The sequence below is a fragment of the Amblyomma americanum genome, chromosome 1 (assembly GCF_052857255.1).
Source record: "Amblyomma americanum isolate KBUSLIRL-KWMA chromosome 1, ASM5285725v1, whole genome shotgun sequence".
Classification (NCBI taxonomy): domain Eukaryota; kingdom Metazoa; phylum Arthropoda; class Arachnida; order Ixodida; family Ixodidae; genus Amblyomma; species Amblyomma americanum.
Window position 1 is genome coordinate 106535389 of NC_135497.1, and position 24214 is coordinate 106559602.

The 24214-nt window shown below is 49.9% G+C and overlaps 1 protein-coding gene across 1 annotated transcript in view; it reads left to right on the top strand.

The window, feature by feature from the left end:
• Positions 1–23321, top strand: part of LOC144113404 (exonuclease V-like) — a 41003-nt gene extending 17682 nt beyond the window's left edge. The window contains exon 3 of the transcript XR_013310779.1: positions 22777–23321. The gene's annotated coding sequence lies outside the window, so the exon portion shown is untranslated. The remainder of the gene's footprint in view (positions 1–22776) is intronic.
• Positions 23322–24214: the final 893 nt, after the last annotated feature.

Genomic DNA, 24214 nt, shown 5'->3' on the forward strand with positions numbered 1-24214 from the left:
TGGTTAGAGCGCTCGGCTACTGATCGGGAGTTCCCGGGTTCGAACCCGACCGCGGCGGCTGCGTTTTTATGGAGGCAAAACGCTAAGGCTCCCGTGTGTTGTGCGATGTCAGTGCACGTTAAAGATCCCCAGGTGGTCGAAATTATTCCGGAGCCCTCCACTACGGCACCTCATTCTTCCTTTCTTTCAATCCCTCCTTTATCCCTTCCCTTACGGCGCGGTTCAGGTGTCCAACGATATATGAGACAGATACTGCGCCATTTCCTTTCCCCAAAACCAATAAAAAACCGGTGCTCTTTGATGCGTTCAGCGGAACGCTAGGTGTGATTGATGCGACGCCAGCCGCGGAGATCGCCAGTCGCTCGACACTAAACGTAGCCAGGGAGATGCAGCTTTTCGCTTTCGAGCAGGGTTAACGAGAGCTAAACCACCAGCACACGTAGACAAGGAGGACCTCCTCCACCACGCCATGATTGGTTTCCGGGCTGGACTGTCCACCCAGGACATCATGTGGCAGGTACAACACGACATACTCGACCCGGATCCCATCCGGGCCACACGCACCGTTCTCGGCCTCGACGTCAGTAAGGCGTTCGACAACGCATCTATACTGACCAACCTCTCCCTGATGAATGTAGGCACCCGAACCTGCAACTATATTGCCAACTTCCTCAACAACCGCACTGCAGAACTCCACATTGGAGGCCTCTGCAGCGACAAAATCACCATGGGCACCCGGGGGACACCACAAGGAGCAGTCTTGTCTCCGTTCCTCTTTAACATCACTATGCGAGGCCTCGCCTCACTCCTGGACACACCATACCACATATCAAACACTCACTATGGGCCGACGATATCGCCCTCTGTACCAACTACGGCTCGGATGGAGAGATACAAGATTCACTCCAACAGGTAATCAACACCGTCCACGCCTTCGTGCAGGCAAACGGTCTCGGTTGCTCTCCCACCAAATCCGAGCTGTTAGTCATCCGGGATAGGCGGGTTCGCCGACCAGTCCCCTACCTCCAAGAGCCGATGACGCTCCACATCGACACCCACCTCATACCTCCCGTGCAGACCATCCGCGTGTTAGGTATGCTGATGCTGAACAACGCGCAGAAACTCGGAATCCATCCAACACCTCCGAACCACCACCCACCAGATCAACGGCCTCATCCGCCGCATCGCCACTCGCCGCAGAGGCATGCGGGAGACCGACCTCTGCCGCCTCACACAAGCCTTCCTTCTTAGTAGGCATGTATACGCCTACCTCTATTACCACCTGCGCCGCAAAGATGGAAGAGGCGGTAAACAGCGTCATCCGCTCGGTGTACAAGGCGGCAATGGGTCTACCCCAGTTCGCCAGCACGCAGCGTCTGCTCCAGCTCGGAGTATACAACACCCTTGCAGAGCTTATCGAAGCACACAAGACTGCCCAGATACACCGCCTTTCTCGCACCAAACACGGTCGTTACATTCTCGACCATCTTAACATCAGCCCTACAGGTGACATCCATCCCAATCCCCCCCCTTCAAACTGGAGTCTATAGTCGGCTGATCGTCAAGCCCATGGCCAAGAACATGTTGCCCAGCCACCACGATACGCGCCGCCAACTCAAGGCCCAGGCTCTGGACGACACGTACACCACCAACGAACACGCCACGTACGTGGACGCGGCGAAATGCGACTCCAACACATGCGTGGCCTGCGCAGCCACGCCAACTACCACCCTCATCAACGCTGCCACAGTGCGCACACCTCCCCCACCGCTGCCGAAGAGTTCGCGATCGCGCTGGCCATCGCAGATCCCCGCATACGCATGATTCTCAGCGGCTCTAAACAATAATAATAATAATTGTTTTTTTAGGGGGAAATGAAATGACGCAGTATCTGTCTCATATATCGGCGGACACCTGAACCGCGCCGTAAGGGAAGGGATAAAGGAGGGAGTGAAAGAAGAAAGGATGAAAGAGGTGCCGTAGTGAAGGGCTCCGGAATAACTTCGACCAGCTGGGGATCTTTAACGTGCACTGACATCGCACAGCACGCGGTTCAGGTGTCCGCCGAGATGCGAGACAGATACTGCGCCATTTCCTTTCCTCAAAAACCAATTTTCAATTTTTGCAGCGATAGCTACATTACGGTAGCATTACGGTAGGCGTGGCGGCGCCGCCACCCCGTGGCTGCGCCACCACGCTGTCACGTGGTTGGTCACGTGGTGCGGAGCAGCTGCTGCTGTCGATGCGGCGCGCCGGCAAACCGTGCTGCAACAGCTGTGCGCATGCGGCGTGTCAAGTGGGACGAAGATGAATAAGGAACGACCAGCGAAACGGAACGGCGAAAGACTGGCCTTGAAATTAAACTGAGCAAGTTCCACCCGGTCATCTGCAGCTATCGCGCTACTACAGGTTTAACCAGAGCTAAACCACCGCCAATTTTTTTTTTTCCTTTGCGTTTCGCCTCCATCGAAATGCAGCCGCCGCGGCCGGGTGCTGTGCGTTATCAGTGTATCTTGAATATCCCAAGGTGGTCGAAATTGTTCCCGAGCCCTCCACTACCGCACCCCTTTCTTCCCTCACTCCCTCCTTTATGCCTTCCCTTACTGCTCGATTCAGGTGTCCGTCGAGATGTGAGACAGACTGCGCCATTTCCTTTCGCCAAAAACCAATTTTCATTTTCTTTCCTTTGCGTTTCGCCTCCATCGAAATGCAGCCGCCGCGGCCTGGTGCTGTGCGCTGTCCGTGCGGGTTAAAGATCCCCATGTGGTCGAAATTATTCCGGAGCCCTCCACTACGGCACCCCTTTCGTCCTTTCTTCTCTCAGTCCCTCCTTTATCCCTTCTCTTACTGCGCGGTTCAGTTGTCCGCCGAGATGTGAGACAGATACTGCGCCATTTCTTTTCCCCAAAAACCAATTTCTAATTTTTTTCCTTTGCCTTTCGCCTCCATCGAAATGCACCCCTTCCCCCCAATCTTTCTAGTTGAGCATGCACCACGAGGCACCCCTCCCCGCCTCCCCAATTACAAAAAAAAATTACCTTGGGCACCTCCCGAAAAAAGTTTCTGGCTACGTGCCTGACTCAGGCTATGAGAAACTTCGTAGTGAAGAGCCCGGGACAATTTCCACCACCTGGGGTTCTTTAACGTGCACTGAAATCGCACAGTGCACAGGCCTCATTTCGCCTGCATTGAAATGAGGGCACCGGGGCCGGGATAAAACCCGCGTCTTTCAGGTCAGCAGCCGAGCACCATAACCACTGAGCCACCGCGGCGGCTTGCTCATGCTTATCAATTAGAGTTTCGGTGTATACATAGCATTCATCAACACTTCTTGGGCCACCTCAAGCCACTGAAAGCAGTAGCTTTTTGTGGCTGCTCCCTCTTTGTATGAAAAGGAAACTCAATTTTAATTTGAAAAAATGATGTATTAAAATATTTCATTTCACCACTTTATTTATTTATTTTATTTATTTATTCTTAAGACTCGAGGATATTATTTAGAGGAGTGGGTGCACAGAACAAATTATTAACAGAACAAATGAGTCAGCTTTCTTGAAGACGTTATTTGGGATCGCAGTGATGGAGGCAGGAAGCTGTTTCCAAAAATTAATTGTGTATGGCAGACATGAATCAGAATACATATTACGACATGAGCGAACACCGACTTTAAACATGTGATCATTATGTGACGAAATGTAGTGCTTATTGTAGTGCTCATGAAAAGCTGAACATCAGTGCACCAGCGTAAAGAATTAAAAATTGTAAAACAGAAAACAAGACTGTCTGTAGTGTTGAAACTGAATGGCAAAAATTTATAGCAAGGCAAAAGAAATATTAATATTGAGTCGTGACAAATTTGGCGTGAGAAAAGGGGGATTTGAAATGTTAGGAACATCTTGGCATTCTAATGTCACTCCCAAATTTCAGTAAGAATTGTGGATAACTTTAGAACACGAGGTAAAATAATTATTTTGATACAAATTTAATACTCACCTTTGATGATCTGCCAATATGCTAAAGCTGGCAAAATTTGTCAAAACTTGCAATACCAAGTAGCACAATTTTGAAACACTTACAAAAATACCTTACCCTGGCGGCTTTTATCTTCCATTGTAGAATGCGTTCATACCTCTGGATTGTAATTTTAAGATTTGGGGGCATGATCAAAGGTGTCTATCACCCATATTTATAAGACAGCTAGGGCTGCATTACAACTATCCAATACAAAATACTATCATTAAACTGCAAAATCAAATGGCTACAGTTGAAGGATCCATTGTGCTTTTGCAAACTCCAGCGGTTCCAGCTAAGCTGGTCCCAACAAGACGTGACCCCAGCTTTTTGAACTGCATTTCAACAAATCTTGTTACCAGCAGATCACATCTGGCAGTCTACAAGACGCCATGAAATCGGACGTGCAGGCGTCAAGGGCCTCATTCCAGTAGCGAGTAACATATACAAAAACTGACACAGTGGCGAAATTTATTGGACTTGTAAGAGGGGGTTGTGTCTGAGCTGAATCTAGGTCACTCTGCAACACGAAACAAAGGTCCAGCCAAGCGTTCGAGCTGGGAACGATGATGATGATGATGCGAACGAGCTTCGCACCTCTGGTTCGTTGTCTTCTTTCACCCTCCCTGACTGAGCGTGGCTGCTACGCTACACAAAGAACAAAACCTTTTCTTTGCTGCCAACCAATATGAACTTGCAGATTTTGAGTCTCTTTACGACACTTCATGGCAAAGTGAAACGTGCCTTGAGAACTACTTTTGCTAATATGCATAGCTTACATGAAGAGTTATTATATTGAGCAAGTTGTTTTATATCTGAAGCAGGCACATCAGTTTCAGTAGTTTAGATGCACAAACAAGAAATTAAAACATGGGGAGTACGCTGCAACTAACTGATTTATTTCCTGGTTGGAGCACCGTACTTATGAAGTAATCATTTTAGGACGGATTCAAAGTAAATCAATACTGCAATTAAATTAAAAGTTCAAAAGACAAGCCACTTATGGAGTTACAAAGGCTGTTCGCGGGCCATAGTGTCTATGCTATTATACCCAGTATCTTAGTTTTTTTGAAAACCTTCGATCTCATAGAACACTCCTAAAGCGAGGGTATTCTCCACTGCCACGCCATCTATAGTATGACGCAATGACAAGTATTCCCATAGAACAGCACCGCATACACAAATTGTCTGGAATATTTTTTCTCCCCCCCCCCCCCCATGCTTTTTGACAACGAAAAAATGCGTGGATTCAGGCGAGCTAGCTTGAGGGAAGCGCTACAAAACAAGGATTCCGCGCCTGCTGGCCACCTTTCTGACGTTAACTGTGGAATATATTGGAGGCATAGGGCACCACTTCGGCCGTTAGCTATGGTGCGTAGGACACGCTTTGTCGAGGCGTTTATACGTTTTAGCGCGAATGCACCGCACTCCCCAGGTTTTACCGGTATGTGTCTATGTGAAGCCTCTGAGTAGCAAGTGTAAGTGGCTCACTGTATTCCTCAATCGCGCTGTGAGTAGGCGGTGGCGTCCATCTACAGACTGAGGCACTATTTCGCTTTTCCTTTTCTCAGAACCAGCGGAAAGTTTAGACTCCGCTCATTATGAGAAAAGGAAAGACACAAAAGTGCCGCCCTGGGTCAGTGGACACCTCAATCGCACTTTGAGGTACGTGGCGGTGACGTCCACCTGTAAAAAACCGCGTTTTCGCACAATATTTTGTGCTTAGCGATGATAAACCGTCAGCCAATTTCCAACGCCTGAGAGTCTGCAGAACCACCGTGCTTGCATCGTATCTCTGGCCCTAGTTAAACTTTGTAATGAATTCACTTTGTCGAAGCAGATTGCAGTCCTTGACTTTAGCGAGCCCCACCCCTGTAATAGCAGAAAATTATATTGCAACTACTCTAACTCGTAAAACACATAGTGGGACGATGGCGGAAAGCGTCAGCAATGCCAGGATGCTTTTGCCGCTGCCGCTGAACCCCTGCCACCTCCTATTTCTATAGTCACTGAAAAAATTTTTTTTAAGATTTCAGTCTCTCTATTCCTGCTCTGCGCCGTCATCCTCCCAAAGTAATGCAAAATGTTTGTATCACATATTGAAATTTACTCGCATTGTGACCAATTTAGGTTAATTAACAATTGGATGAAACGCCGGAAGTGCAGTTCATCTGATGGCGGTAGAAATGGTTTCCTCATTGCTCCGCATGCGACTTCACCATGGCTGTGAGTGCAGACCAAAGTGTCCACCATCGATACCACATACCAGAAAGTGACAGTCTTTGGGACTCCAAGCGACCAGGCAGCATTGCATATTATGTTAACAACAATCCATACGAAGAAGTGTTTTGGTATCAAACTTCGGGCGTACCTGGATATAAATTATCTGCCTATTGTTTTCATTATCTTTCCATCGTTTCCAATATTTCCGGGAGAAAAAGCTCGTGTCTTTTGTGACGTTCCTTGTGTGTGCTACGAGGGTCCGCGTTCGACGGCGCGGCGTAGACGGAGCCCCAGTGGCGGCCAAAGCACTCGAGGGAAAGCAATTCAGCTGGAAGAGAGGAGATCGGCGACAGCCGGTCTCGTTTTGGAAGCAGCCAGCACACATGTTTCTACTGTATATGGCTCGTTGAGAGTTAACGACCAAAACGAAGGGGTTTAAGCACAACCGGACCCCCTTTCCATAGTGTCGGCACGTGTCGAACGCCGCCGCCGCGGGGAGACGGGCGTTATCTTCCCCAATTGCCGTGACCGTGCCGGGGACAAAGGGCCTCGTTTCGGCGGGCCTGGCCCCGTGACAAGACGGCGGGCATCATCACCAACACTCCCGAGCACATCCTAGGACAAGGGACTACTTTCCCGGCCTTTTAGTGACCTCGCGTTCCGGCCTTGAGTGGCGAGTGTCATTTGATGGAGAACGGAAGTCGGTGACCCGCGGGAACCGTCAGCGGGCCAGCGACCGTCTACCACAGCCGACGCTACCTCGACGACAACCTTCTTTCCCTCGGACTCAACACGTGACGGGGGCGAGACCATAAGTTCGGTGGTGTGTTTGTGTGCCCAAGTGAAAGCCCTAGGCCCCTCCCACTCCGGTGTGGGCGTCCTCACCCTAGGGAATGTGGGGATAAGAAGGATATAAAAATCGACAAGGAGTACGGAAGAAAAAACGCTCAGGACGACATCGTTCGCCAAGGGGGCCTTCAGCGCCGAAGCCCGACGGCGTGCAGCTTCTGCCAGCAACCGTTCGAGCTCAACTCCGGAGCCCCTCCATCGTCCCCATGAAGTCGTCGGCACGTAAGCTCGGACACCCCAGCCTCTGATGTATAATCATAATCATATATAATTATTGAATATATCTGTTTGTTTAAACTGAGCCATACGGTGTCTCTTTGCCTCTCCGTCCCGTGTGGACCTGCGCATTATGGGGGGTCATGACACTGGTGTCAGAAGTGGGGTCTCAAAAGCAAATGTCCTCTGAATGCTGCGACATTCATGACTTCAAAATTGTAATCAAAAGGGAATCACGGGACTGATTGTGGGACTTTTACCCCCATTTGAGAGGCTTGAGGCACCGGAGGGCTTGAGCGAAAAAAAAAATGTCTGTATCTGAGGGAGCTCCCATTCCACTGCCGTCGCTCGGAGCAAGCATGCTGGCATTAGGAAGCGTCATTCCGACGTTTACGGGAGATAAGACAGGGGTTCCAATCTGCGATTTCTTTTCCATGCTAGAAGAGATTGGGAAAATGGGGAGATGGTCCGATGCTCAAATGCTGGGAATGGCGAGGTGTAAGATGGCAGGAGCTGCTCATGATTTTGCATGGCGAGACGAAAAAGTAAAATCCACAAAATCATTTGCGGAATTTAAGAAGCTCGCGTTTGAGCATTTCGACACTGATCCACGTCACGTGCGGGTACAGAGGTTCCGTGACGCCGGACAGATGGTAGGGGAGGACGTGCGAACGTTTGCGTCGCGGCTTCAGCGCCTAGCACGCGATACGTTAAGCAGGGAGGAGGAAGGAGTCCAGCTAAAGAAGAAATACGCGGAGGATCTACTTAAAGAGGAAATGACCGCTTTGTTCGTGGCTGGTCTGCAAGACCCCGTGCGCCGGTTCGTGCTCTCGCGCAAGCCGAGCAATTTCGATCAAGCCGTGGCGGCCGCATTGGATGAGGAACGACAGCCGCAGCGAGAGTACGCGTCATAGAGAGAGCGGTGCTCAACCCTGAGGTTGCTCTCTTGACAGAGCGGTTAGATCGCTTAGAACAGCTGCTATCTCAGCAGGTGGAACGCCAGGTTGACGCGCGCGCTCAACAGCGTCCATTCGCTGGAAACCGGAGACCGCCACAAAGCTACAGGCGCGGTATGCGAGATTTTGAAGAAATCGTATGCTTCGCTTGCCAGGGTCGCGGACACATCTCCAGGTTCTGCCAAAACGTGCGCCGTGGGGAGCCACAAAGAGAAGCAGGCGAGACACGCCCTAAGCAAGCCTACAGCGGGGCTCCAGATACCGAGACAAAAAACTACATAGTCCTCCCCATCCTGAGGAGCGTGGGGAGGGAGCAGTGGATGATGAGGTGGTGGTGGTTTGTGTGGCCGACGAGGCATGCCCTGTTGTGCGTTGCAAGTTAAATGGTTGTTGCATGGAATTGTTGATAGATACGGGGTCAAAGGTGACATTGCTTAAGGAAAGCAGTTTTAACACGCTTCGAAGAAAGGGGGACCGCGAGGTGTTGGAAGCGTCTGGTGGTATGGCAACCAAATTTGTAGGCATAACGGGGGATCCTCTTGGCATAAGTGGACTCTACCGGTTACACTTCTCTCTCGGCGGAATTGCATTGGAGCACCCCTGCTACGTATGCCCGGACACGGTGTCTCTGCCAAACGGAGTGTCAGGTATATTAGGGCAGGATTTTTTGAGAAAAGCGAAGGTAGTAGTCTCATTCTCTGAGGAAGAGGTTAATGCGGGTGGCTCAAAAGTTCCGTTTTCGAACAGGAGAGGGGCTGAGATTCGCATTACCGATATTGACACCCGTCAAACAGTGGGATCATTGGAGAAGGTATATTCGCGGGTTGCCGTCAGGCTGGTCGATGAGGCGGTCGTCCTTCCTTGGTCGGAGCACATTTTGTACGCGTGTGTGCCTTCAGATGTAGAGAGCGGCGCCGTGGGAGTGCTTGAGCCGGTCGACTCTCTCAGCAATGGCCTGAAGGCAGCCGCGTGCCTCGTGACAGTTAATGACGCCCACAGAGTGCCCCTACGGGTGGTTAACTGTAGCCAGCAGCCACTGAGCCTTCCCAAGAACAAAACACTGGCTTTATTCACCTCTGCGATAGAGAAACGTGAGCCCACCGATACGGTACTCGCAACTGTAGAGCATGCTAGTCCTTCGGCTGCTCCAAAGGCGTCGTTCGATCTTTCTCACGTAAAATCCAGGGAGAGGGAGGCTCTGGCTGGTTTGCTGAACGACTACTCGGAGGTATTCGCCGCGTCCAACATGGATTTGGGCTGCTGTGGCGTTATAAAGCACAGGATAGAAACCGGCACTTCATCGCCCGTTTACCAGCGTGCGTACAGGATTCCTTACTCCCAACGTGAGGAGATGGAGCGGCAGGTGCAGGACCTGATTGATCGCGGCATTGTCGAACACTCAAAGTCACCCTGGGGAGCACCAGCACTATTGGTGGAAAAGCCAGATGGCTCGTATCGATTGGTAGTGGACTACCGCAAACTAAATGCCGTAACTCGCATCGATCCATACCCCATCCCCAATATACAGGAGACGCTTTCTCAGCTGGGCTCTGCCAGGTACTTCACGGTAGTGGACATGGCGGCGGGATTCTGGCAGATAGCAATGGATCCGGCAGATGCCGAGAAAACGGCATTCAACACGATCTCAGGGCACTATGAATGGAAAAGAATGCCGATGGGTCTGGCCAACAGCCCTGCTGTCTGGCAGAGAACCGCTGATGTTATCCTGGCAGGTCTTCTGGGGAGGCTGTGCTTCGTGTATATGGATGACATAATCATATACAGTGACAGTTTTGAGAACCATTTGCGCGATATTGAGCAGGTTTTGGTGCGACTAAGAGGAGCGGGTCTCAAGCTGAAGCCCTCTAAGTGCCAATTCCTCAAAAACGAGGTGAAATACCTCGGGCACGTTGTTTCAGCTGACGGCGTGCGACCGGACCCTGAGAAACTAAGGTGTGTCTCGGATTTTCCATCCCCGACTAGCGTCCGCCAGGTCCGGCAGTTTCTCGGCCTGATCGGTTACTACCGAAGGCACATAGAGGAGTTCGCCAAGCTCGCTAAGCCGCTCACCGCCTTAACAGCCAAAAATGTCGCCTTTCGCTGGGACGAAAACGCGGAGGATGCTTTTGGGGCCCTGAAAAGGAAGCTAATGAGTGCACCGCTGTTGCGCCACCCGGATTTTAATTTGCCCTTCGTTATGGCCACAGATGCGTCAAAGTTCGCAGTTGGTGCCGTGCTATCTCAGGTTATCGAGGGCAAAGAACATCCCGTTGCTTTTGCTAGCCGACAGCTGAGCCCCACAGAGCAAAAGTACGAAGCTACGGAAAGGGAGTGCCTCGCCGTTGTCTGGACAGTAAAGCACTTCAGATGCTACCTTTACGGCCGCAAATTCAAGCTAGTCACAGACTGCCATCCTCTGAAATGGGTGATGAGTGTCAGGGACCCTAGCTCGCGACTCGCTAGATGGAATCTACACCTGCAGGAATACTGCTTTGAAGTTGAGCACAAGTCAGGAAAGACACATCTGAATGCTGATGCACTCAGCCGCACAGCTGCCGTGGCAGCTATAGATGAGTTTGTCCCCGTAGTCGACCCCGCCGAATTACGCACAGAGCAGTGCAAAGATCCTGACCTGAAGCGAATAATCGAAAGCTTAGAGGGCGCACCGTCTCACCCCGAACAGCTAGGTTATTTCATTGGCAAAGACGGCACCCTGTGTCGGCGCACGAGGCCAACCAGGAAAGGGAGACCAGAGAAAACCGCTTGGGAGAGAGTCGTCATACCTCGGTCGTGGACAGAAAGGGTTCTTCGCGCGTTTCACGATGCGCCATGCGCCGGTCATTTTGGCGTAGCGAAGACACGCAGGCGTGTGGAGCGTTTGTACTTTTGGAGTGGCATGCGACAGGGTGTTAGAGACTACTGTGCGAAGTGTCATTCCTGTCTCGAAAGAAAAACACCCAAGGAACGAAGACCAGCTCCAATTCAGCCGTTCCCTGAGGTTTCGGCTCCCTTCGAGCGGACAGGTATGGACATAATGGGCCCATTGCCCACGACCACTTCCGGAAACAGGTACGTTTTAGTATTTGTCGATCACCTTTCAAAGTACGCGGAAGCGGTAGCACTCCCAGATCAGAAGGCAGACACGGTTGCAAGAGCATTTGTCGAACAGATCGTGCTCCGACATGGACCCCTGAGGCAACTCTTGACAGATCGGGGAACGAACTTCGTGTCGCAGCTAATGAGGAGAGTTTGCGAGCTGCTTAAGATCGCTAAGAAGCAGACAACACCATACCATCCGGCTTGCAACGGCGCGGTGGAGCGACTGAACCAAACCGTGGCCGGGTTCCTGTCGCATTTTGTTTCGCGCGACCAGCGGGACTGGGACTTGTGGCTCCCATATGCAATGTTTGCCTACAATTCCGCAGCACACGAGAGCACGGGCGAATCGCCATTCTTTCTTCTCTACGGCCGAGACCCGGACCAGCCTAGTGAAGTGCCAGAGGGGCCCCGTCGTGTCCCATACGCTTCACTGGACGACTATAAGGTTGAGCTAGAATCGCGCTTGCAAGTGGCGAGGGACATCGCAAAGGGGGCCTTAAATAAAGCGGCGAAGCGCAGGAAGGAAGTGCACGATCGCAGTGCTAGAGACGCGCCGTTTGATGTGGGGGACAGCGTGTACATTGAAAACTGCCAAAGGCAGATTGGGCTAGCTCGTAAGTTCCAGACGAAGTGGAGAGGACCGTGCGAGGTTGTCGAGAAGCTTTCTCCGGTAAACTTCAGAGTCCGAGACGTGAACCGGCGCTTGATAAGGATACACGCAAATCGCCTCAAGTCGGCACCGGTTCAGTATTCACGAAATGAGGAAAGGGAAAGCGCGGATTTTGATGGGGACAGAAGTGAAGCGGAGCGCGCAGATAGTTCGCAAGAAACGCCCTCTCCTGCATTTGTTCGGCAGGCGCCAGAGGTGACGGCCGGAATGCCACCGGATTTACTTCATGCATTGCTAGAAGAAGAAGAAGCGCGCGAGGTTGCCGCGCAGATAACGCCAGGAGAGGCTCCTGCCACGAGCCCTCGCGAGTCTCAAAGCAGACAAAGGGTCACAGACTTGCTTGGTATGACTCATGAAGGCCGATATCCGCTACGAAATCTGAAAGCTAAGTCGGACTAATGGCGTAAACAGAGCGGAGTTGTGAACTGGTTAGAACTGTGTAATGCCGCAGCTCATAACATTGCTATGTGCTTATGTGTTAAGATATCGGAGTTGGTAGTTAAACCTTTCTGTCATTAAGTAACACCTTCACAGGAGAGCATGCGGAGCGCATGCAGAACCTGCCCTACTTCCTTTCGTTATCTATATTTTTTGTCTGTGCCGTGATCGTGCTAGAAGTGGGAGCTCCTTTGTAACTGTGGTAAATTTATTTCGTCCAGTTTGGACTAGAAAGGAGAGGCTTGGGTGCTGAGTTTCATGTTTATCTGTAAAAGAAGATCAGTGTTGCCCCTGGAGACGCCAGTTATGACAGCTGAGGCATATGGTGTTGTGCAGTGGTGTTGAGTGCAGCGAAAAGTGTTTTGTCGGACGCACTGTGCGAGGCGATTCAGAAAGAGAAGGGGAGCTGCATGGACTCAAATGTTCGGAGAACATTCTTCTGGAGGGTGAGCGAGTGTGACGTTCCTTGTGTGTTACGAGGGTCCGCGTTCGACGGCGCGGCGTAGACGGAGCCCCAGTGGCGGCAAAAGCACTCGAGGGAAAGCAATTCAACTGGAAGAGAGGAGATCGGCGACAGCCGGTCTCGTTTTGGAAGCAGCCAGCACACATGTTTCTACTGTATATGGCTGCAAGCAACTTGAGTGGGATTGCTTTCGGTCCTGCCGCCATGGACCGCACGGAGAAGACCCAGGTGACAGCTGCGTCCAATTACCGAGCCATACTCGTTGAGAGTGAACGACCAAAACGAAGGGGTTTAAGCACAACCGGGCCCCTTTTCCATAGTGTCGGCACGTGTCGAACGCCGCCGCCGCGGGGAGACGGGCGTTATCTACCCCAATTGCCGTGACCGTCCCGGGGACAAAGGGCCTCGTTTCGGCGGGCCTGGCCCCGTGACAAGACGGCGGGCATCATCACCAACACTCCCGAGCACATCCTAGGACAAGGGACTACTTTCCCGGCCTTTTAGTGACCTCGCGTTCCGGCCTTGAGTGGCGAGTGTCATTTGATGGAGAACGGAGGTCGGTGACCCGCGGGAACCGTCAGCGGGCCAGCGACCGTCTACCACAGCCGACGCTACCTCGACGACAACCTTCTTTCCCTCGGACTCAACACGTGACGGGGGCGAGACCATAAGTGCGGTGGTGTGTTTGTGCGCCCAAGTGAAAGCCCTAGGCCCCTCCCACTCCGGCGTGGGCGTCCTCACCCTAGGGAATGTGGGGATAAGAAGGATATAAAAATCGACAAGGAGTACGGAAGAAAAAACGCTCAGGACGACATCGTTCGCCAAGGGGGCCTTCAGCGCCGAAGCCCGACGGCGTGCAGCTTCTGCCAGCAACCGTTCGAGCTCAACTCCGGAGCCCCTCCATCGTCCCCATGAAGTCGTCGGCACGTAAGCTCGGACACCCCAGCCTCTGATGTATAATCATAATCATGTATAATTATTGAATATATCTGTTTGTTTAAACTGAGCCATACGGTGTCTCTTTGCCTCTCCGTCCCGTGTGGACCTGCGCATTATGGGGGGTCGTCACACTTTCCTTGTTCCTTTTTCAGCATTCAAAATATTCGCAAATTTTGCCTCTATATGTAACCCATATGGACCAGCTCAACGAGCACTTACACCGAGGCAAAAGTCTGTGCCTACCTTCAGTGTCCTTCCGTTGTGCCTTATGTCCCAAAGACACCTCACGAGTCGATTTTGCGCAAGATGGCCTTAGCTGTTTATGCGCCATGGAACAGAACTCATCTGCTGCCAATTGTCGGTGCTGGTTATTCGCATGCGACAGCGCGTGCGCTTTGAACCCGACAGCTCGTAAAAGAAAAAAAAACAACTCACAGGCCGGTTACGACTGCGTAACGCGATGTTCAGCGATAGCAGTTTAGGCGCTTAGTTTTGGGGATATATTCCTGGCGCACTGGTGTAGCGGTCAAGTGATGCACCTCTGCTCTGGCAGGTGGCTGTTCCAAACAGAGCCACCCGTAGGCTCTGTTAACGCACCCGCCGGTTACGCCGACGGCGACGAGAAAGCCGGGGACGGATGTCTAAGTGCTATCGCTAAAGAAATATTCTATCAGAAGGTAGAGAAATGTAAAAATTAATTTTTTTTTGTGGGCTCAGAAAAATGCATATAACTCATTTGAAATTCCCACATTTCCGCTCGAGGACACCAGGCAAATTAATCAAAAAGCATTTTAAAGCCACGAATGCCCGAGTTTAATATATTTTCTGAAAGCTAAAGGATTGGTCTATGGAAACTTACGAAATTAAAAAATCGATCATTTTTACAAAACAAAGTATCGACTACCTTAACTGTACATGCTAAAAATTTGGGCCAAGACTTACCAGCCGTGTTTGCCTCTTGAACGACCATGCTAGTGCCTAAGGTATGCCCTCAGTATGCGTATTCGATAAACCGTTTAGTTTGGTGTACAATTATGACAGCCAATCATTTCATGTACATTCCAGCGGGTAATGTTAATCTTAGAAATTCACTTTTCTCGGAAATTTAGTTGTTAAATCAATTCTCTTTTTTTTACACGAAGCTAATTGAACTATAAATTGAAACTGTGAGAAATTCTCTGCGCTTGACCTAAGTGTAGTTGTAAAAAAAAAAGTTTCTCGAAATTATGCACACCAGCGAATGCCCTTCATGTGTAGCAAAGAGCATGCTGGGACAACCTTGAACGGAAGTAAATCAGAGACGTTTTGGCGCAACTCATCATCGAATACGGTCGCCAATAGTCACTAGAAACAGCTATATGTGATATCAGGCGGTGGCAGTGTGAGGACGTCCAGAATTTCTTGGCCGCTTTGCAAAATACTTCACGCGCCTTCTTAGCCTGCGTTCCTGTTTACATGTTCCTCTGAATGAATTAATTAATAATCTGTACCTGCAGGTTAAAACTAAGGTCTTTTTCATTGCTTTCATTTGCTGCAATGTCGCTCACTTATAACTGCCGCGGTAGAAACATGCAACGCCAAGCTTTGCGGGCGCGGGAACCTCTCCGGAATATATCTGATGTACACGGATTTTTGCGCCGGGATTCTCCGTTAGCCCTCTTGTACAGCGGGGGATCCATCTCAATTTTGCACGAGCGCTGCGGCTTCGCAGCCGCGCCCTCTCAGCCGCGGCCTCAGCAGCAGGCGCACCGCCCCAAATGTGGGTATTAAGCAAAGCCGCACTCCGCCGAAACAGGCGACGAAATGAAGAAAAATAAGCGACGCAATAAGGAGTTCTTATTTTAACGCTGATTGAATGATCGCGGTACGATCGAACCGGATCCCGCTCGCTCGTTCGGAGCAGGCGCAACACGATTCCTGCCTTCGGGCCCAGGCTCCCTCCCCTCTGTCTCTCTCCCGAGCCGCAGACACGCCACCGCTCCTCTTTCCTCCTTCGGGCCACTGCTGCTGCCATCGCCTCGCTCGACGCCCGGCTATTTGCCACCGCCGCGCGGTGGCGACACCATCGTTGCGACCACCGCCGCTCGGTCTCGGGCCGGCGCTTCTGCCGTTGCTCTTACTTCCTCGCTCTGGCCGTCTCGACAGCAGAGCCGCTCAACCATTACTTGCCCCCCCCCCCCCCCCCCCGCCCCTTTTCCTAGTCTGTACCGCTTCGGAATCTTCGGCCTCGGTGCGCGACGTCAGATGCTGCGTTGCCGCTGATTTGGACTGATCTGGGAGATAGCCCTTTCTTTCCCTTCCACCAGCTCCTTGCACAACGGCAGCTTCACACGGGGCAGTTCCAATTGCGCCACAATGGGTGACAGACAGAACACGCTGACCGCCGCCCTCGGTGCCGATGGGAAGATGCTGAGAGACGACCCCTTCGTTTTCCCGCCCGTTCGGATGAAAGGAGGATTACGCCCTGCTGTGTAGCTATTGGTTAGGTCGCTGGGTAGGTCCTAGGTTCGACCTCGTGCTACCAGGACACAGCAGCTTCACCTTTGGCCAAACAAATATATGGAGAAGTGTAAACTAGCGCTCGATTAGCGTGATTAATGCACAATCGTGAACAGAAGTAAGATACCCCCCCCCCCCCCCCCCACCCCCCAGCAAGAATCCAACCACGCCGTACTGCATGCGGGCATCTCCTGACAAACACTGCCGGTGTCGTGACCGACACTCGCTGGAGGGGGAGGCGGGTTCCTTTACTTTTGCTCACCAAGTACGTATTTGACACGAAAAAGTGGGCAAAATTAAAGGGGATAAGTTCTTTTTAATGCAGCATCACCAGGCAAAATAATCGTTTGCAGTGTATGGAGAACAATTTTAGCCATTCATTCGGAGAAGTTGTCCTAAATAAGAAAAAAAGGGGTAACATGTAACCAAAAAAGAAAACAAATCATTTGAAGCACGTAACCCGTAAAACGCGCAAATGACAGAAGTGAATCACGTCAGTGTCCAGTTTCGTTCTCAAAAAAGCACTCGTGGAAGAACAATACCATGACTGCGCATCAAGACCAGACCATCAGGAGTTGCGTTCAGGCCGCAGTGCGCCCACTTTTGAGGCTCACTAATTCTGTGCCATCTTTTTACATTAAAAGAGCTTCACGTCCAGTGCTCTTGGGTCGCTTCGATCTTTTGCACTGCACTCTCTACACAGTGACAGATGTTCGCCGCCGGCATCTGCATATACCTATGTCCTCTACTCCCCTGTCCCCTAATACGTATCCTGCCCCATTCCAGCCGCGGCCACACTTCCCCCGCCGATTTCAAAATCTCGTCTGCCCGTCTGGCTCCTTGACACCCTGGCCACCCTTACTCCATACGCACTGCTACTGCCACTCTGCAAAAGCGCCGGTGTGGATTGCCGAAGCCACCCTCCCACTTTCACCCTGGATCTACAACCCCCCCCCCCTCCAGGTTTCACCCGCCATCCACCTCCCACCTACCCAGCTTTACCTTCCAGTAGCGCCGGCCACCACCAACTCACCTACCTCCACTAACTAGAATCTCACGCAGCAGCGGAACGAACAAGCAACGGTTCAGTCGAATTCAAAGACGCAGCGGAAAAGCCAGCTGCCCTTAAGACGCACCCCCTCCCCTACCGCACCCTCCCAGCTTGGGGGTTGCCCATTTCGCTACCCCCCAGTAAAGACCCCCCCCCCCCCCTTATGCAAGAAATGCAACAGATGTAAAAGCATGTAACTATTAGCGAGCGATAAAAACCGGCAACTTTCAGGCAATGGGATGCGGCGATAGGGAAAAGCATCATTCCAAAAACACAACAGCCTTGTACAGTTCATCTCGTGAGACCATATGAGCGTTTGTCACTTTTCGTTCCCTTGATATATCGGCTGTGTAACACCGATAGACCGGAGCTTTTTACCTTTTATCTGCATTACACGTACCGACCAAGTTCATTTTTCCTGTCGATTAGGATACCATTAAATCGTATTTGTTCTCGAATCTATGCTGCGCTTAAATTTACTCCCATTGTTTTCTTCTCGGTAGCTCGGGGCGCTGTCCTTTGCCTCGCTGCAGTTGTTTTGTCATGGCGTCCAAGTTTCGCCCCATAGATGTGTACTTGTAGGATGCGAATGTTCACTATATTACGATGTAGGCGCCAGTCTTGTCCTCTCCCTTGTGCGTGTCGTCATGCGCAGTTTTTTTCTGAAGGATATACCGATTGTGTATTTTTTTGTGTGGGGTAACGGTGACCTGCTGTTCACAACCATAGAGCGCTCGTCAAATGCACTCCGGCCAATTTTTGCTCTCCTCGTCATATACCTTTCACGTGGTCTGTATTCACCGTTGCATTTCGGGCTAGATACATTTATCTACGCACAGTTCTTCACAGGGTCATAAATTCAGCATAACAAGTTTCAAGAGGCTGTCGCTTACAACCGTATAGGTCTGCGCAGTGCTCTGAAGTGCATGAAGGTGCAGAGGAGGGGGCAGACTTTCTGGCAGCGCACCGTGTTCCTTTTCTTAACTTTGTCATGCTGTTATTACGCGGATTTGTCATATTGACAGGATGCCCACTGACAGGACAAGCGGTCAAGATGACGGATTAAGAAGGAAAGCCAACACAAGGAAAATATTGATTGCCATCGTGGTGAGAACAACACTAGTACGAATCCGCATTCTTTTAAATGTCACCATAAAACAAATCGCATAAGATTTTTCACTTGAATATCTCGTTCTCCACATTTACCTAGCTTGTTCAGAGCAAAAAAAAAATTAAAAATCTATATAAATGAGCAGGTTAAAAGGACACTAAAGGGAAATATCAAACTAAGCAAGACGAAACGATTATTCCTCGCGAGTACTACCAACGTTTTTTTTCTGCGCGGAAAGGTGACTGCGTTGCTGAGAAAATCGCAAATGAATGCGCCGAAATCCGACCACATTCAAACCGCCCACGAAAAATGGGCATCATTTTTATAATTTATTCGCAATGGAGCTCTCCGACCAATCAGAGGCGCCATTCCCAGACCAGAAACGCAGCCAGCAGCCGAAACTAGCACGCCGTTCGAGTCACCTGTAACGGCTGGAAGGTGCAAGGGTACATGTGCATCGGCGACAAGGGCACCTCAAATGCCCTCCGCTGCATCGCGTCCGTCTGCATCCTGTTGCAACTGATGCGTACGGTAGAAATAGGCTCAGTGGGTGCGCAACTATACGTGAAGTTATCGAGGGCAGCCGTAGACTGCAGTACACACTGCTGATCGCGTTCACGCATGTGTACATATGGGCGACGATAACTCGAGCGGGTGGCCTTCGGTGCGTTGTGTGTTATCGTGAAGCGTACACGTAAGCATCGAGGGATCCTCAGAAACACGAGAAGCAGTCGCTCTGTGACGTATCTCATTGAACACCACATCTGAGAGAAAAATCGCACGCGCATTGCTCATAAAACGGCGCGCTGCGCTGTAGATCACCCGCGTATTTCGATAATTGTTCATTTAAGAAGAAATAGCGTTCCTCGAGAGAGCGCTTACGTACGGCACCAGCCGCAGTTGCACGAATCCGCACCAGGCGCCGCCACGTGGGCGTCACTTTACCGCAATTTTCTGGCTTATAAAGCCTTTGTTTCTGGTGAAAACGACATATTTTATATCAGGTGAGGGTAACCTATCAGCCTTGCCTGACTTAGTATCCCCCTCTGGTGTCACTTAAGTTCGTTCAATTCGAATGCAGGTCTCCGTTTTATTATTTCGTTAAATTTGAATGGAAGCTCGCAAGAAGCGTTTTCATTGTCGTTCACACTATGCCCCGATCATCAAATGTCGCGGTGAAAATAGGGAAAGTTTCTTCCCCCTTTAGAGCCTATTGTACTATTTCAATATTATTGCGACTGAAACGACTTTTACTTTCATTGTCCGTCTTCGAAGGGAGCAAAGCAGTTGAAATCCGACGTAGTATGTGATGACGATGGGAACAGCCAAAGCTCCGCATAATTGGAAATTTCGTGAAGCCGAGGAAAACGAGAACATTCGCAGCAGACAATTAATTTATTTACTAGCGAATACGTCGGTTATTTAGCCTGGCGTGCAGTTTACAAGCAAACGCGTTGCCCAGTCGCCCATAGCCCACTAAACAAAGTGAATGACTTGAAGGGCCTGCTGGCTGCCGGGTAGCGCGCTTAGGTTCACCTTCTGACACGTGGCCTCCACTGGGAAAAGCTTCACAAGGTTCCTGTCCTCAAAGGTCTTTCCTCAAAAAGACTGTCCTCAAAAGTAAAAAAAAGAAGACCCACGTCTGCGGCGGCATCTACGCTTACGCATACATCCCACAAGGTACAAGCCTTTCTTCTTTGCATTAGAAGAAAAACTAAAGCCTGGGTTTTTTTTTTTGTCATCGCCGATGTACATATGAACCTATCATCCGCGGCGTTTTTTCACTTTTTTTTAGTTTCTTTTACTTGGTAAAGCTTTGTGAAATCGATGTGATGGTCGATCTTAGTTCGCAAGAATGAAATCTCCAATTCATGAAAGCTGATGCCCGACTGTCGGATGTTCAAAATTTGTTCGTAAAGCCAGGGAATTCACGAAATCGAGTTGGACCTGTATGCAAAAACAAGATAGTCATTTTTTTGTGCGTGCTAGAATTTTCGATGAGTGGTATAAGTGGCGTGTCGTGGCGCCAAAGCCTGGCCGGTATAACACGCAATGGAGATAGTGAAAAAACACTCTACATTAACAAACCTCACCATTAGCTGCGACTGAGACGCTGTTTTTTGTGTTTCGCAGCAGTCTGTAAGTACAACCGATTTATTTTCTGCACGCCCTTCTGGTCACCACTTTGCTAACTTATGAGAGCTTTTGAGAGTGCACTAACACGAGTCGCTATTTGCTCCCCCGTCGTTTTAGCTTAATATGCGCACAAACAATTTGTAGTCTGGTCGTACCTTGGCCTTCTTTGCGAAAACATCTTTGCATTTAAGCCCGCAAAACCATTACCAGCAGCAAGTTTCCAAGAAGTTACGACGCTAAGCACCCTTTTTAACGACGGCATAGTTGGACCGGTTGGTGTGAGGTCGTGTTCAGAAAGACATCACAAAGAACGACACACCGTTTTTTTTCTGTCGTTCTCCTGTTACCTCCCTTCTCTGCGCTGTTTTTCTGATAACGAACTGTTTTGGACCTGGACATAAGGGTTCTCGATATACACAGCTGTCAACCAGTTTTGTCCAAACTCTCCAACAGAACGTGATCGTTTTTGTCTTTTTCTTTTCATCTGAATGAAGAGCTCAACAATAATGTTTATTGGGATTCGTTTCTCTTTTTTCGTGTTTTTTTTTTCTTCGCGGCGTGTGCACGGTGTTACTGATGCAGCGATGGGCTCTCCTTTCACCCTCCTCCCACCACTAGTTTCCCTATCTTCCTCTCGCGCCAGCCTCGCCTAACAGCCATGGAACGAGCTTGTCTTCCCACGCTGGCACGGCTTTAATTTCGACGTCATCTCTGACAGTACTGGACTCGTTAGCAGTTGTTTGGGCGGCGAATATTTCACGTTACTCTTTCTTTTTGGGGTTCTGTCTCGCCTATTTTCGTTCTATTCCGGCGTCTCGCTCAACGCCCGTTTCTGTCTCGTTATACTTCTTGCCCGAGAAAATGAACGCTCTACATCTATTCCTGCTTCGAATTATTCTCGATACTCGCGAATTCTACATTTCCTTTTCTTTAATGATTCACTGACTGTGCGTTTTCAAGCGCTACAAAAGAGAATACAAAGTGAATACGACGAAAGTCGTGCGTACAATGCAAAAGGCAGTGTTCGTTTAAACCGGCATACATTGCAAGTTCAGAGCACAGTGATGACGATGAAAAAATCTATTATGACCAAAAGAAAAAAGAAAGATGTCGAAGTTGTGGTTGGAAATTAGGTGAGAGCACAAAGAGAGGCCCTGGACACTGCACTATACACCAGAGATGCACCATGGTGCTCGTTCCACACCGTTGGGGCAAGGGATGTCCCTTGAAGGGCGCCCAGGAGCTCTGTGTCGCCGCCGCCACCTCTAGGTTCCTTCTTATAAGGCAATCCTCCTTACCAATTCTTTACATTACCTGTCCTCTACAGGCTTCATCTACCGCGTCGACCCACTTTGTCATGTCTTCAACTTTTTCGACCACAAGATAGTTCAGGCGCCCACCGTTCATTAAGGCAGTTACAGTGACCACGGCCATTTTTTCTTTTTCATAAAAACAACCACTACATCTAGAATTCGGCCATTCTGAAAGCTGATCAGCAGATGTACCTTTTAATGCACCATTAGCCTGGATCGCTGCACTCATCTTCGCGCCCTTTGATATGTCCCTTGAAGACGCCTTTAGAGCGCTGCTCTTAAAGGGCAACTGCACCACTTTTTGAAAATTCCGCATTTTTCAAAGATTCAAACCTATATAGGCTGCAGGTAAAGCATGCCAAGTGTGCTTGCACTAGCGTTTAAAATAGTGGCGTAATCGAAGGTTAAATTTTAGGCTTCTCCTCACAGCAACAGAGGAGTGCGGAGAAGCTCGGTGTGATGTCGCGGAAGGTAAGATTTCAAATTTCCGCTGCCGCCAACCACACCCTGCCCTGCCTAGTTGTATGCTACCAAACAACGCTCGGAGGCCTTTTCCTTCGTTGGCGTTGTTTCCTTCCTTAAAAGCAAGTGTTTATGCGTTCGAAATGTGCTGGTCATTCGATGATCTCATCATGTGCCCCCTACTTGGAGCTGTGCACCGCGAAGAAGCTTGATGGCCGTTTCGTTTTCAATCGGCGATTACGTCACCATTTCAAATGCTAGCCACAAATGACTTTATATGCTTTATCAAGTTTCACACATTTGACCCCTTTAAGCTCGTCGATTTCTAAAACGTATGCAGTTGCCCGTTCCTGCGTTGAGTGGTGTCGCCATCGCCGTCGTCCCTTGGCGTAACCAAGCTGACGAGGAGCACAGCGGAAGATGAAAGAGAGCGAGAGGAGAGTGCGGCGGAGGATGAAAGACGTCGCTAGCGTGAAGACGGGCTCCGCGGCCGTGGACACGAGATGGCGCTAGAAGTGGCGCGCGTCACCGTCCGTTCCCCCGAAGCGAGGCTCAGCGGCGGCGGATCGCTGTGCGCGCTTCCAAGATTAAGTAACTGGAACAGTGACTCTAGCCCAAGCCAAAACGGAGAGCTGCCTCTGTTCCGCACTGCGTTTTCTGTATGCGGTCGCCTGCGGTTCAAGTACCACAGCAGCTGCGCTCAAAAATGGCATACCGAGAAGCGTAATCGTCGGAAAATTTTTCCTCTTTTTGTACGGTTTGTCTTCTGCTTTATTGTTACTTTTTTATTATTGCTTTTATTTACTGCTTTATCACTACTTTTCCCTATTTCCTGTTATCCTGCCCTACTGCTGCAATGAAACGGGTTTTAGGACTTGTCTGTCTGCCGTCTGCTGCTTTCTTCCTCAAGCCTGCTCATAATACAGAGCATATGGTATTTATGGAAAATAAATATTGTATTTTATTGTATCGTCAGACAGCAGTGTACTATCGGTCGCAATAATTTGTCATCGGGACCGTAATCGTCCTGGCAACCAGGCCGAATTGTAACACAGTAATCACGGTTAACTAGCGCAAAAAGACGACAGCACGCAAGCGCTCATTGTCAGCTGAAAGTTTATTCAGAAAGAATTGCAATATTTGCGCAAAAAGGCAAAGATACAAATAAAACGAAGAATCAGTATAGCTGCACAAGAAGTTACTAATCCCATTAAATGGCATCATGATGTCATTTAATCTTGCAGCAACAAATAAAAGGAAAAGACACGAAGCAAAGTCAAATACTTTCATGGAAAAGAATTCCATCTTGGGTTAGTGTGACACAGTGATCACCGGAAATTTTTGTTGATAAGGTAAAACTTTTTGTTGCTGGTCTAGCTGAGGTATTACTCTGGGTAATCAGAGCAACACAAGACAAGCACAAGGGAGACACGTGGGACAAGGCACTCCTGCTCTCAACGACGCCTCGTAGCGTTTAGTTATTAAAAAGTTCATGGGCGATCATTGCGATCGATGCGGAGGGGAATGCGCTAGCATGAGAGCTCCGATTTCGTGAGCAATTTGTGCTGAGAAATTGAATTCATTCACACCGATGGCTACTTAAGTTTCGGCTTGACAAATTGTTATTTTTATATGTTTTCAAATTCTTAGCAATCATTTGGAATCAATTTGTTCAAATGAGATGCCCAGCCAAGGGCAGGCTTCAAACCGCCCATGCGCGCGAACTTTGGCTTGAGTTCCCAAATTCCCGCGTGCTCTTGCGTATGTAAGAGGTTGCA